The 13,457-nt window shown below is 35.0% G+C and overlaps 12 non-coding genes across 12 annotated transcripts; all 12 read left to right on the forward strand.

Annotated features, from left to right (window-relative positions):
- Positions 1 to 1,243: 1,243 nt before the first annotated feature.
- On the forward strand, positions 1,244 to 1,316 carry TRNAK-UUU (transfer RNA lysine (anticodon UUU)). Its single transcript has one exon. It is a non-coding gene; the product is annotated as a tRNA-Lys (tRNA).
- A 579-nt stretch (positions 1,317 to 1,895) lies between these two features.
- TRNAK-UUU (transfer RNA lysine (anticodon UUU)) lies at positions 1,896 to 1,968 on the forward strand. Its single transcript has one exon. It is a non-coding gene; the product is annotated as a tRNA-Lys (tRNA).
- Positions 1,969 to 2,547: 579 nt separating this feature from the next.
- TRNAK-UUU (transfer RNA lysine (anticodon UUU)) lies at positions 2,548 to 2,620 on the forward strand. Its single transcript has one exon. It is a non-coding gene; the product is annotated as a tRNA-Lys (tRNA).
- A 579-nt stretch (positions 2,621 to 3,199) lies between these two features.
- Positions 3,200 to 3,272, forward strand: TRNAK-UUU (transfer RNA lysine (anticodon UUU)). Its single transcript has one exon. It is a non-coding gene; the product is annotated as a tRNA-Lys (tRNA).
- A 579-nt stretch (positions 3,273 to 3,851) lies between these two features.
- TRNAK-UUU (transfer RNA lysine (anticodon UUU)) lies at positions 3,852 to 3,926 on the forward strand. The gene has a single exon. It is a non-coding gene; the product is annotated as a tRNA-Lys (tRNA).
- Positions 3,927 to 4,491: 565 nt separating this feature from the next.
- TRNAK-UUU (transfer RNA lysine (anticodon UUU)) lies at positions 4,492 to 4,564 on the forward strand. The gene has a single exon. It is a non-coding gene; the product is annotated as a tRNA-Lys (tRNA).
- A 1,883-nt stretch (positions 4,565 to 6,447) lies between these two features.
- Positions 6,448 to 6,520, forward strand: TRNAK-UUU (transfer RNA lysine (anticodon UUU)). Its single transcript has one exon. It is a non-coding gene; the product is annotated as a tRNA-Lys (tRNA).
- Positions 6,521 to 7,099: 579 nt separating this feature from the next.
- On the forward strand, positions 7,100 to 7,172 carry TRNAK-UUU (transfer RNA lysine (anticodon UUU)). The gene has a single exon. It is a non-coding gene; the product is annotated as a tRNA-Lys (tRNA).
- Positions 7,173 to 7,751: 579 nt separating this feature from the next.
- On the forward strand, positions 7,752 to 7,826 carry TRNAK-UUU (transfer RNA lysine (anticodon UUU)). Its single transcript has one exon. It is a non-coding gene; the product is annotated as a tRNA-Lys (tRNA).
- Positions 7,827 to 8,391: 565 nt separating this feature from the next.
- TRNAK-UUU (transfer RNA lysine (anticodon UUU)) lies at positions 8,392 to 8,464 on the forward strand. Its single transcript has one exon. It is a non-coding gene; the product is annotated as a tRNA-Lys (tRNA).
- Positions 8,465 to 10,347: 1,883 nt separating this feature from the next.
- On the forward strand, positions 10,348 to 10,420 carry TRNAK-UUU (transfer RNA lysine (anticodon UUU)). The gene has a single exon. It is a non-coding gene; the product is annotated as a tRNA-Lys (tRNA).
- Positions 10,421 to 10,999: 579 nt separating this feature from the next.
- TRNAK-UUU (transfer RNA lysine (anticodon UUU)) lies at positions 11,000 to 11,072 on the forward strand. The gene has a single exon. It is a non-coding gene; the product is annotated as a tRNA-Lys (tRNA).
- Positions 11,073 to 13,457: the final 2,385 nt, after the last annotated feature.

The following is a 13,457-nucleotide window of genomic DNA, read 5'->3' on the forward strand; positions in this document are numbered from 1 at the left end:
TAGGATATCGAGACATTCCATCCGCTCTAACAGGGAAAGCAGTACGGCCACTTATCCTCTTTCTGGTCAGAAATTTCAAGGTCGCTGCCCTCTCATCCACCGGCCGCTGAGCTAACAAAAACCTTGAGCTCATGACGGTGAGACAGTAGAAGCAATGTACCATGGCATACTGATCATCTTTTTTACTCTTTCCTTTTTTCTCTCTATACCAACTATTTATGTCGGGCTACTAATGAGCGCATAAGATACCATATAAATATGATGGGCATTCTGCATCTCTCAACACTGTGTATATACCATTTGGGCAAATTTTGAATTTTTATAATTATACATGTGTTTGAGAATATAGGAGCTGACGTTCGGTAAATCAATACCTATTCATGATATGGTTGTTTAAACAGTGAGAGATCATAATTGGTTATAAAAAAATCAGAATAAAAATAATTAAAACAAGCTCCTCGGTGAGCAATCAGTGTTCTCTGAACCAATAAGCTCCATAGTGAGCAATCAGTGTTCTTTAAACTCCTTGTGATAGACAAGTGATCCCAAGGTGTATATGAATAAACCTGTGTGTGTGTGTTTATATATTTTTCCTTTTCAAATTCCTATTAATTTTAAAGATACAATTAAAGGTTATATTTTAATGATACCTAAGGGTATATCTGGCCCTATTTATATTTCAAAGAGTGCCCCCAAGATAGAGTCTTCTTTTCTCTTTCTAGAATTATCCATTCCTGCAGGCAGCCATCTTTTAATTGTTGATGCTGATTATGTTCATTATTCAATGGGAAGGTGAATAGATTGGAAAGATTCTGTAGAATATTAAGAATGGACTTTATCACTCTTCAATAGGCACACATTATTGGCATCTAGTAATATAATCATCACAAAGTAGTATCGCTACATGTCAGTTCTAAAGACTTTATTTCATCAGGAACTCAACTCCATCCTTCTTTGATAGGCACACAGTGATTAAATTAGACAAGTAATAAATCAAACCTATTTGACAAAAATAATTGAATGTGATTATTGAAGTGAGGTGATACTTAACGAATCTAAGGATTTACATCTTAAACACAGAGGAAACTAAAATATATTTCATCAAGATACCCTACAAGCCAAGTCTTTCAGTTCCTGATTGCAGTAACACATATATTTTTCCACATTTTTTGTAATTGCACAGCAAATTGTCATGTTTTATATATTTCGAGCAGTTTCCAATATGACAACTTCAGTGCTCAGAGCCTGGATAGCTCAGTCGGTAGAGCATCAGACTTTTAATCTGAGGGTCCAGCGTTCAAGTCCCTGTTCAGGCGAGTGTCTTTTAAACAATGGTGTTTTTGTTTGTGAAATGGACAATTTTGCAGAGTTTAAAATTATCCATTCCTGCAGGCAGCCATCTTTTAATTGTTGATGCTGATTATGTTCATTATTCAATGGGAAGGTGAATAGATTGGAAAGATTCTGTAGAATATTAAGAATGGACTTTATCACTCTTCAATAGGCACACATTATTGGCATCTAGTAATATAATCATCACAAAGTAGTATCGCTACATGTCAGTTCTAAAGACTTTATTTCATCAGGAACTCAACTCCATCCTTCTTTGATAGGCACACAGTGATTAAATTAGACAAGTAATAAATCAAACCTCTTTGACAAAAATAATTGAATGTGATTATTGAAGTAAGGTGATACTTAACGAATCTAAGGATTTACATCTTAAACACAGAGGAAACTAAAATATATTTCATCAAGATACCCTACAAGCCAAGTCTTTCAGTTCCTGATTGCAGTAACACATATATTTTTCCACATTTTTTGTAATTGCACAGCAAATTGTCATGTTTTATATATTTCGAGCAGTTTCCAATATGACAACTTCAGTGCTCAGAGCCTGGATAGCTCAGTCGGTAGAACATCAGACTTTTAATCTGAGGGTCCAGGGTTCAAGTCCCTGTTCAGGCGAGTAATTTTTAAACAATGGTGTTTTTGTTTGTGAAATGGACAATTTTGCAGAGTTTAAAATTATCCATTCCTGAAGGCAGCCATCTTTTAATTGTTGATGCTGATTATGTTCATTATTCAATGGGAAGGTGAATAGATTGGAAAGATTCTGTAGAATATTAAGAATGGACATTATCACTCTTCAATAGGCACACATTATTGGCATCTAGTAATATAATCATCACAAAGTAGTATCACTACATGTCAGTTCTAAAGACTTTGTTTCATCAGGAACTCAAATCCATCCTTCTTTGATAGGCACACAGTGATTAAATTAGACAAGTAATAAATCAAACCTCTTTGACAAAAATAATTGAATGTGATTATTGAAGTGAGGTGATACTTAAAGCATCTAAGGATTTACAAGTTAAACACAGAGGAAACTAAAATATATTTCATCAAGAGACCCTACAAGCCAAGTCTTTCAGTTCATGATTGCAGTAACACATATATTTTTCCACATTTTTTGTAATTGCACAGCAAATTGTCATGTTTTATATATTTCGAGCAGTTTCCAATATGGCAACTTCAGTGCTCAGAGCCTGGATAGCTCAGTTGGTAGAACATCAGACTTTTAATCTGTGGGTCCAGGGTTCAAGTCCCTGTTCAGGCGAGTGTCTATTAAACAATGTTGTTTTTGTTTGTGAAATGGACAATTTTGCAGAGTTTTAAATTATCCATTCCTGAAGGCAGCCATCTTTTAATTGTTGATGCTGATTATGTTCATTATTCAATGGGAAGGTGAATAGATTGGAAAGATTCTGTAGAATATTAAGAATGGACATTATCACTCTTCAATAGGCACACATTATTGGCATCTAGTAATATAATCATCACAAAGTAGTATCACTACATGTCAGTTCTAAAGACTTTGTTTCATCAGGAACTCAAATCCATCCTTCTTTGATAGGCACACAGTGATTAAATTAGACAAGTAATAAATCAAACCTCTTTGACAAAAATAATTGAATGTGATTATTGAAGTGAGGTGATACTTAAAGCATCTAAGGATTTAAAAGTTAAACACAGAGGAAACTAAAATATATTTCATCAAGAGACCCTACAAGCCAAGTCTTTCAGTTCATGATTGCAGTAACACATATATTTTTCCACATTTTTTGTAATTGCACAGCAAATTGTCATGTTTTATATATTTCGAGCAGTTTCCAATATGGCAACTTCAGTGCTCAGAGCCTGGATAGCTCAGTTGGTAGAGCATCAGACTTTTAATCTGAGGGTCCAGGGTTCAAGTCCCTGTTCAGGCGAGTGTCTATTAAACAATGTTGTTTTTGTTTGTGAAATGGACAATTTTGCAGAGTTTAAAATCATCCATTCCAGCAGGCAGCCATCTTTTAATTGTTGATGCTGATTATGTTCATTATTCAATGGTAAGGTGTATAGATTGGAGAGATTCTTTAGAATATTAAGAATGGACTTTATTACTCTTCAATAGGCACACATTATTGGCATCTAGTAATATAGTCATCACAAAGTAGTATCACTACATGTCAGTTCTAAAGACTTTGTTTCATCAGGAACTCAAATCCATCCTTCTTTAATAGGCACACAGTGATTAAATTAGACAAGTGATAAATCAAACCTCTTTGACAAAAATAATTGAATGTGATTATTGAAGTGAGGTGATACTTAAATCATCTAAGGATTTACAACTTAAACACAGAGGAAACTAAAATATATTTCATCAAGATACCCTACAAGCCAAGTCTTTCAGTTCACGATTGCAGTAACACATATATTTTTCCACATTTTTTGTAATTGCACAGCAAATTGTCATGTTTTATATATTTCGAGCAGTTTCCATTATGACAACTTCAGCACTCAGATACTGGATAGCTCAGTCGGTAGAGCATCAGACTTTTAATCTGAGGGTCCAGGGTTCAAGTCCCTGTTCAGGCGAGTGTGGTGTTATTGTTTGTGAAATGGACAATTTTGCAGAGTTTAAAATCATCCATTCCTGCAGGCAGCCATCTTTTAATTGTTGATGCTGATTATATTCATTATTCAATGGGAAGGTGTATAGATTGGAAAGATTCTGTAGAATATTAAGAATGGACTTTATCACTCTTCAATAGGCACACATTATTGGCATCTAGTAATATATTCATCACAAAGTAGTATCGCTACATGTCAGTTCTAAAGACTTTATTTCATCAGGAACTCAAATCCATCCTTCTTTGATAGGCACACAGTGATTAAATTAGACAAGTAATAAATCAAACCTCTTTGACAAAAATAATTGAATGTGATTATTGAAGTAAGGTGATACTTAACGAATCTAAGGATTTACATCTTAAACACAGATTAAACTAAAATATATTTCATCAAGAGACCCTACAAGCCAAGTCTTTCAGTTCATGATAGCTGTAACACATATATTTTTCCTCATTTTTTGTAATTGCACAGCAAATTGTCATGTTTTATATATTTCGAGCAGTTTCCAATATGGCAACGTCAGTGCTCAGAGCCTGGATAGCTCAGTCGGTAAAGCATCAGACTTTTAATCTGAGGGTCCAGGGTTCAAGTCCCTGTTCAGGCGAGTGTCTTTTAAACAATGTTGTTTTTGTTTGTGAAATGGACAATTTTGCAGAGTTTAAAATTATCCATTCCTGCAGGCAGCCATCTTTTATTTGTTGATGCTGATTATGTTCATTATTCAATGGGAAGGTGTATAGATTGGAAAGATTCTGTAGAATATTAAGAATGGACTTTATCACTCTTCAATAGGCACACATTATTGGCATCTAGTAATATAATCATCCAAAAGTAGTATCGCTACATGTCAGTTCTAAAGACTTTATTTAATCAGGAACTCAAATCCATCCTTCTTTGATAGGCACACAGTGATTAAATTAGACAAGTAATAAATCAAACCTCTTTGACAAAAATAATTGAATGTGATTATTGAAGTGAGGTGATACTTAAAGCATCTAAGGATTTACATCTTAAACACAGAAGAAACTAAAATATATTTCATCAAGATACCCTACAAGCCAAGTCTTTCAGTTCCTGATTGCAGTAACACATATATTTTTCCACATTTTTTGTAATTGCACAGCAAATTGTCATGTTTTATATATTTCGAGCAGTTTCCAATATGACAACTTCAGTGCTCAGAACCTGGATAGCTCAGTCGGTAGAGCATCAGACTTTTAATCTGAGGGTCCAGCGTTCAAGTCCCTGTTCAGGCGAGTGTCTTTTAAACAATGGTGTTTTTGTTTGTGAAATGGACAATTTTGCAGAGTTTAAAATTATCCATTCCTGCAGGCAGCCATCTTTTATTTGTTGATGCTGATTATGTTCATTATTCAATGGGAAGGTGTATAGATTGGAAAGATTCTGTAGAATATTAAGAATGGACTTTATCACTCTTCAATAGGCACACATTATTGGCATCTAGTAATATAATCATCCAAAAGTAGTATCGCTACATGTCAGTTCTAAAGACTTTATTTAATCAGGAACTCAAATCCATCCTTCTTTGATAGGCACACAGTGATTAAATTAGACAAGTAATAAATCAAACCTCTTTGACAAAAATAATTGAATGTGATTATTGAAGTGAGGTGATACTTAAAGCATCTAAGGATTTACATCTTAAACACAGAGGAAACTAAAATATATTTCATCAAGATACCCTACAAGCCAAGTCTTTCAGTTCATGATTGCAGTAACACATATATTTTTCCACATTTTTTGTAATTGCACAGCAAATTGTCATGTTTTATATATTTCGAGCAGTTTCCAATATGGCAACTTCAGTGCTCAGAGCCTGGATAGCTCAGTCGGTAGAGCATCAGACTTTTAATCTGAGGGTCCAGGGTTCAAGTCCCTGTTCCTGCGAGTGTCTTTTAAACAATGGTGTTTTTGTTTGTGAAATGGACAATTTTGCAGAGTTTAAAATCATCCATTCCTGCAGGCAGCCATCTTTTAATTGTTGATGCTGATTACGTTCATTATTCAATGGGAAGGTGTATAGATTGGAGAGATTCTTTAGAATATTAAGAATGGACTTTATCACTCTTGAATAGGCACACATTATTGGCATCTAGTAATATAATCATCACAAAGTAGTATCGCTACATGTCAGTTCTAAAGACTTTATTTCATCAGGAACTGAAATCCATTTTTCTTTGATAGGCACACAGTGATTAAATTAGACAAGTAATAAATCAAACCTCTTTGACAAAAATAATTGAATGTGATTATTGAAGTAAGGTGATACTTAACGAATCTAAGGATTTACATCTTAAACACAGAGGAAACTAAAATATATTTCATCAAGATACCCTACAAGCCAAGTCTTTCAGTTCCTGATTGCAGTAACACATATATTTTTCCACATTTTTTGTAATTGCACAGCAAATTGTCATGTTTTATATATTTCGAGCAGTTTCCAATACGACAACTTCAGTGCTCAGAGCCTGGATAGCTCAGTCGGTAGAGCATCAGACTTTTAATCTGAGGGTCCAGCGTTCAAGTCCCTGTTCAGGCGAGTGTCTTTTAAACAATGGTGTTTTTGTTTGTGAAATGGACAATTTTGCAGAGTTTAAAATTATCCATTCCTGAAGGCAGCCATCTTTTAATTGTTGATGCTGATTATGTTCATTATTCAATGGGAAGGTGAATAGATTGGAAAGATTCTGTAGAATATTAAGAATGGACATTATCACTCTTCAATAGGCACACATTATTGGCATCTAGTAATATAATCATCACAAAGTAGTATCACTACATGTCAGTTCTAAAGACTTTGTTTCATCAGGAACTCAAATCCATCCTTCTTTGATAGGCACACAGTGATTAAATTAGACAAGTAATAAATCAAACCTCTTTGACAAAAATAATTGAATGTGATTATTGAAGTGAGGTGATACTTAAAGCATCTAAGTATTTACAAGTTAAACACAGAGGAAACTAAAATATATTTCATCAAGAGACCCTACAAGCCAAGTCTTTCAGTTCATGATTGCAGTAACACATATATTTTTCCACATTTTTTGTAATTGCACAGCAAATTGTCATGTTTTATATATTTCGAGCAGTTTCCAATATGGCAACTTCAGTGCTCAGAGCCTGGATAGCTCAGTTGGTAGAGCATCAGACTTTTAATCTGAGGGTCCAGGGTTCAAGTCCCTGTTCAGGCGAGTGTCTATTAAACAAAGTTGTTTTTGTTTGTGAAATGGACAATTTTGCAAAGTTTAAAATTATCCATTCCTGCAGGCAGCCATCTTTTAATTGTTGATGCTGATTATGTTCATTATTCAATGGGAAGGTGAATAGATTGGAGAGATTCTTTAGAATATTAAGAATGGACTTTATTACTCTTCAATAGGCACACATTATTGGCATCTAGTAATATAGTCATCACAAAGTAGTATCACTACATGTCAGTTCTAAAGACTTTGTTTCATCAGGAACTCAAATCCATCCTTCTTTAATAGGCACACAGTGATTAAATTAGACAAGTGATAAATCAAACCTCTTTGACAAAAATAATTGAATGTGATTATTGAAGTGAGGTGATACTTAAATCATCTAAGGATTTACAACTTAAACACAGAGGAAACTAAAATATATTTCATCAAGATACCCTACAAGCCAAGTCTTTCAGTTCATGATTGCAGTAACACATATATTTTTCCACATTTTTTGTAATTGCACAGCAAATTGTCATGTTTTATATATTTCGAGCAGTTTCCATTATGACAACTTCAGCACTCAGATACTGGATAGCTCAGTCGGTAGAGCATCAGACTTTTAATCTGAGGGTCCAGGGTTCAAGTCCCTGTTCAGGCGAGTGTGGTGTTATTGTTTGTGAAATGGACAATTTTGCAGAGTTTAAAATCATCCATTCCTGCAGGCAGCCATCTTTTAATTGTTGATGCTGATTATGTTCATTATTCAATGGGAAGGTGTATAGATTGGAAAGATTCTGTAGAATATTAAGAATGGACTTTATCACTCTTCAATAGGCACACATTATTGGCATCTAGTAATATATTCATCACAAAGTAGTATCGCTACATGTCAGTTCTAAAGACTTTATTTCATCAGGAACTCAAATCCATCCTTCTTTGATAGGCACACAGTGATTAAATTAGACAAGTAATAAATCAAACCTCTTTGACAAAAATAATTGAATGTGATTATTGAAGTAAGGTGATACTTAACGAATCTAAGGATTTACATCTTAAACACAGATTAAACTAAAATATATTTCATCAAGAGACCCTACAAGCCAAGTCTTTCAGTTCATGATAGCTGTAACACATATATTTTTCCTCATTTTTTGTAATTGCACAGCAAATTGTCATGTTTTATATATTTCGAGCAGTTTCCAATATGGCAACGTCAGTGCTCAGAGCCTGGATAGCTCAGTCGGTAGAGCATCAGACTTTTAATCTGAGGGTCCAGGGTTCAAGTCCCTGTTCAGGCGAGTGTCTTTTAAACAATGTTGTTTTTGTTTGTGAAATGGACAATTTTGCAGAGTTTAAAATTATCCATTCCTGCAGGCAGCCATCTTTTATTTGTTGATGCTGATTATGTTCATTATTCAATGGGAAGGTGTATAGATTGGAAAGATTCTGTAGAATATTAAGAATGGACTTTATCACTCTTCAATAGGCACACATTATTGGCATCTAGTAATATAATCATCCAAAAGCAGTATCGCTACATGTCAGTTCTAAAGACTTTATTTAATCAGGAACTCAAATCCATCCTTCTTTGATAGGCACACAGTGATTAAATTAGACAAGTAATAAATCAAACCTCTTTGACAAAAATAATTGAATGTGATTATTGAAGTGAGGTGATACTTAAAGCATCTAAGGATTTACATCTTAAACACAGAAGAAACTAAAATATATTTCATCAAGATACCCTACAAGCCAAGTCTTTCAGTTCCTGATTGCAGTAACACATATATTTTTCCACATTTTTTGTAATTGCACAGCAAATTGTCATGTTTTATATATTTCGAGCAGTTTCCAATATGACAACTTCAGTGCTCAGAACCTGGATAGCTCAGTCGGTAGAGCATCAGACTTTTAATCTGAGGGTCCAGCGTTCAAGTCCCTGTTCAGGCGAGTGTCTTTTAAACAATGGTGTTTTTGTTTGTGAAATGGACAATTTTGCAGAGTTTAAAATTATCCATTCCTGCAGGCAGCCATCTTTTAATTGTTGATGCTGATTATGTTCATTATTCAATGGGAAGGTGTATAGATTGGAAAGATTCTGTAGAATATTAAGAATGGAATTTATCACTCTTCAATAGGCACACATTATTGGCATCTAGTAATATAATCATCACAAAGTAGTGTCGCTACATGTCAGTTCTAAAGACTTTATTTCATCAGGAACTCAAATCCATCCTTCTTTGATAGGCACACAGTGATTAAATTAGACAAGTAATAAATCAAACCTCTTTGACAAAAATAATTGAATGTGATTATTGAAGTGAGGTGATACTTAAAGCATCTAAGGATTTACATCTTAAACACAGAGGAAACTAAAATATATTTCATCAAGATACCCTACAAGCCAAGTCTTTCAGTTCATGATTGCAGTAACACATATATTTTTCCACATTTTTTGTAATTGCACAGCAAATTGTCATGTTTTATATATTTCGAGCAGTTTCCAATATGGCAACTTCAGTGCTCAGAGCCTGGATAGCTCAGTCGGTAGAGCATCAGACTTTTAATCTGAGGGTCCAGGGTTCAAGTCCCTGTTCTTGCGAGTGTCTTTTAAACAATGGTGTTTTTGTTTGTGAAATGGACAATTTTGCAGAGTTTAAAATCATCCATTCCTGCAGGCAGCCATCTTTTAATTGTTGATGCTGATTACGTTCATTATTCAATGGGAAGGTGTATAGATTGGAGAGATTCTTTAGAATATTAAGAATGGACTTTATCACTCTTGAATAGGCACACATTATTGGCATCTAGTAATATAATCATCACAAAGTAGTGTCGCTACATGTCAGTTCTAAAGACTTTATTTCATCAGGAACTCAAATCCATTTTTCTTTGATAGGCACACAGTGATTAAATTAGACAAGTAATAAATCAAACCTCTTTGACAAAAATAATTGAATGTGATTATTGAAGTAAGGTGATACTTAACGAATCTAAGGATTTACATCTTAAACACAGAGGAAACTAAAATATATTTCATCAAGATACCCTACAAGCCAAGTCTTTCAGTTCCTGATTGCAGTAACACATATATTTTTCCACATTTTTTGTAATTGCACAGCAAATTGTCATGTTTTATATATTTCGAGGAGTTTCCAATACGACAACTTCAGTGCTCAGAGCCTGGATAGCTCAGTCGGTAGAGCATCAGACTTTTAATCTGAGGGTCCAGCGTTCAAGTCCCTGTTCAGGCGAGTGTCTTTTAAACAATGGTGTTTTTGTTTGTGAAATGGACAATTTTGCAGAGTTTAAAATTATCCATTCCTGCAGGCAGCCATATTTTATTTGTTGATGCTGATTATGTTCATTATTCAATGGGAAGGTGTATAGATTGGAAAGATTCTGTAGAATATTAAGAATGGACTTTATCACTCTTCAATAGGCACACATTATTGGCATCTAGTAATATAATCATCCAAAAGTAGTATCGCTACATGTCAGTTCTAAAGACTTTATTTCATCAGGAACTCAAATCCATCCTTCTTTGATAGGCACACAGTGATTAAATTAGACAAGTAATAAATCAAACCTCTTTGACAAAAATAATTGAATGTGATTATTGAAGTGAGGTGATACTTAAAGCATCTAAGGATTTACAACTTAAACACAGAAGAAACTAAAATATATTTCATCAAGAGACCCTACAAGCCAAGTTTTTCAGTTCATGATTGCAGTAACACATATATTTTTCCACATTTTTTGTAATTGCACAGCAAATTGTCATGTTTTATATATTTCGAGCTGTTTCCAATATGGCAACTTCAGTGCTCAGAGCCTGGATAGCTCAGTCGGTAGAGCATCAGACTTTTAATCTGAGGGTCCAGGGTTCAAGTCCCTGTCCAGGCGAGTGTCTATTAAACAATGTTGTTTTTGTTTGTGAAATGGACAATTTTGCAAAGTTTAAAATTATCCATTCCTAAGGAAGAAACATTTGTGATGATCCGCAACAAGATACCCCTTTGTTTGTGCCTGGATGACACAGTTACACACAAAATGAACACACGAGGGGGGTTAATTCTTTAAAGAAAACCAAATACCTATGATTACTCAGGTAGATTCACCATAATACAGGGTTGGTGTTGCTCCCCAGAGTCAGAAAACCAAATATTCTAGAAAGAGAAAAGAAGACTCTATCTTGGGGGCACTCTTTTTGATGCCAGATAGTGCAGTGAAGTGAGCAAGCCTACGGGTGAAAACGCGTTTTGGCACGGCTGGAATCAGCATGGCAATGTCGCCTTGTGAAAGTTAGAATCACTGGTCCTACAACCAACATACGCTGCTCCGTCCAGAAGTCCTGCTGCCTTTAGAACGGTAATCTTCCTATTTTCAGCTAGCTCTCATCCACGGATTGTGGTGCAGCGTCCTTGCTCTGTCCTATGATATCAAGGCGCTGCAACCGCTCTAACGTGGAAAGCAGCACAGCTACTAATCTTTTTTCCGGCCAGTAATACCCGAAGCGCTGCTGTTTTCATATTTGCCGTCCGCTGCACCGGTCCTAGTGACCAGAGTACATGACGAAAAGAGATCTCAGCGGCTGGACTGGGTTTGCGGTCATTAAAACTTTTCATTCTAGCTGGGTTTGCTGCTACTTTTTAGCCCAACACATATTGTTCAGTGACCTATGGTCAAATGTTAGAGAAAATAATGAATTATGTTAAGTGAGCCTAACAATATTAGTATACCGATAAAGTATACCTGAAAATAAATTTGGGAAAGTACTTTGCTAATAGCCTGTGTGGAGTACGGCTTTTTTGATAAATGCATTTCTATGTGAGAATGTGCACGGCACTGGTTTAACATTGAACCACTCCCTATCATCTCCCTGCAATTACCTGAAAATTAAACAGGCAGGAATTGTACTCAATTTCGGTTAACACTCATCCCTGGATTGCGGTGCAGTGTCCTGCAATGTCCTAGGATATCGAGACATTCCATCCGCTCTAACAGGGAAAGCAGTACGGCCACTTATCCTCTTTCTGGTCAGAAATTTCAAGGTCGCTGCCCTCTCATCCACCGGCCGCTGAGCTAACAAAAACCTTGAGCTCATGACGGTGAGACAGTAGAAGCAATGTACCATGGCATACTGATCATCTTTTTTACTCTTTCCTTTTTTCTCTCTATACCAACTATTTATGTCGGGCTACTAATGAGCGCATAAGATACCATATAAATATGATGGGCATTCTGCATCTCTCAACACTGTGTATATACCATTTGGGCAAATTTTGAATTTTTATAATTATACATGTGTTTGAGAATATAGGAGCTGACGTTCGGTAAATCAATACCTATTCATGATATGGTTGTTTAAACAGTGAGAGATCATAATTGGTTATAAAAAAATCAGAATAAAAATAATTAAAACAAGCTCCTCGGTGAGCAATCAGTGTTCTCTGAACCAATAAGCTCCATAGTGAGCAATCAGTGTTCTTTAAACTCCTTGTGATAGACAAGTGATCCCAAGGTGTATATGAATAAACCTGTGTGTGTGTGTTTATATATTTTTCCTTTTCAAATTCCTATTAATTTTAAAGATACAATTAAAGGTTATATTTTAATGATACCTAAGGGTATATCTGGCCCTATTTATATTTCAAAGAGTGCCCCCAAGATAGAGTCTTCTTTTCTCTTTCTAGAATTATCCATTCCTGCAGGCAGCCATCTTTTAATTGTTGATGCTGATTATGTTCATTATTCAATGGGAAGGTGAATAGATTGGAAAGATTTTGTAGAATATTAAGAATGGACTTTATCACTCTTCAATAGGCACACATTATTGGCATCAAGTAATATAATCATCACAAAGTAGTATCGCTACATGTCAGTTCTAAAGACTTTATTTCATCAGGAACTCAAATCCATCCTTCTTTGATAGGCATACAGTGATTAAATTAGACAAGTAATAAATCAAACCTCTTTGACAAAAATAATTGAATGTGATTATTGAAGTAAGGTGATACTTAACGAATCTAAGGATTTACATCTTAAACACAGAGGAAACTAAAATATATTTCATCAAGAGACCCTACAAGCCAAGTTTTTCAGTTCATGATTGCAGTAACACATATTTTTCCACATTTTTTGTAATTGCACAGCAAATTGTCATGTTTTATATATTTCGAGCAGTTTCCAATATGGCAACTTCAGTGCTCAGAGCCTGGATAGCTCGGTCGGTAGAGCATCAGACATTTAATCTGAGGGTTTAGGGTTCAAGTTCCTGTTCAGACGAGT

This window comes from Pseudophryne corroboree, chromosome 1, assembly GCF_028390025.1.
Source record: "Pseudophryne corroboree isolate aPseCor3 chromosome 1, aPseCor3.hap2, whole genome shotgun sequence".
Taxonomy (NCBI): Eukaryota; Metazoa; Chordata; class Amphibia; order Anura; family Myobatrachidae; genus Pseudophryne; species Pseudophryne corroboree.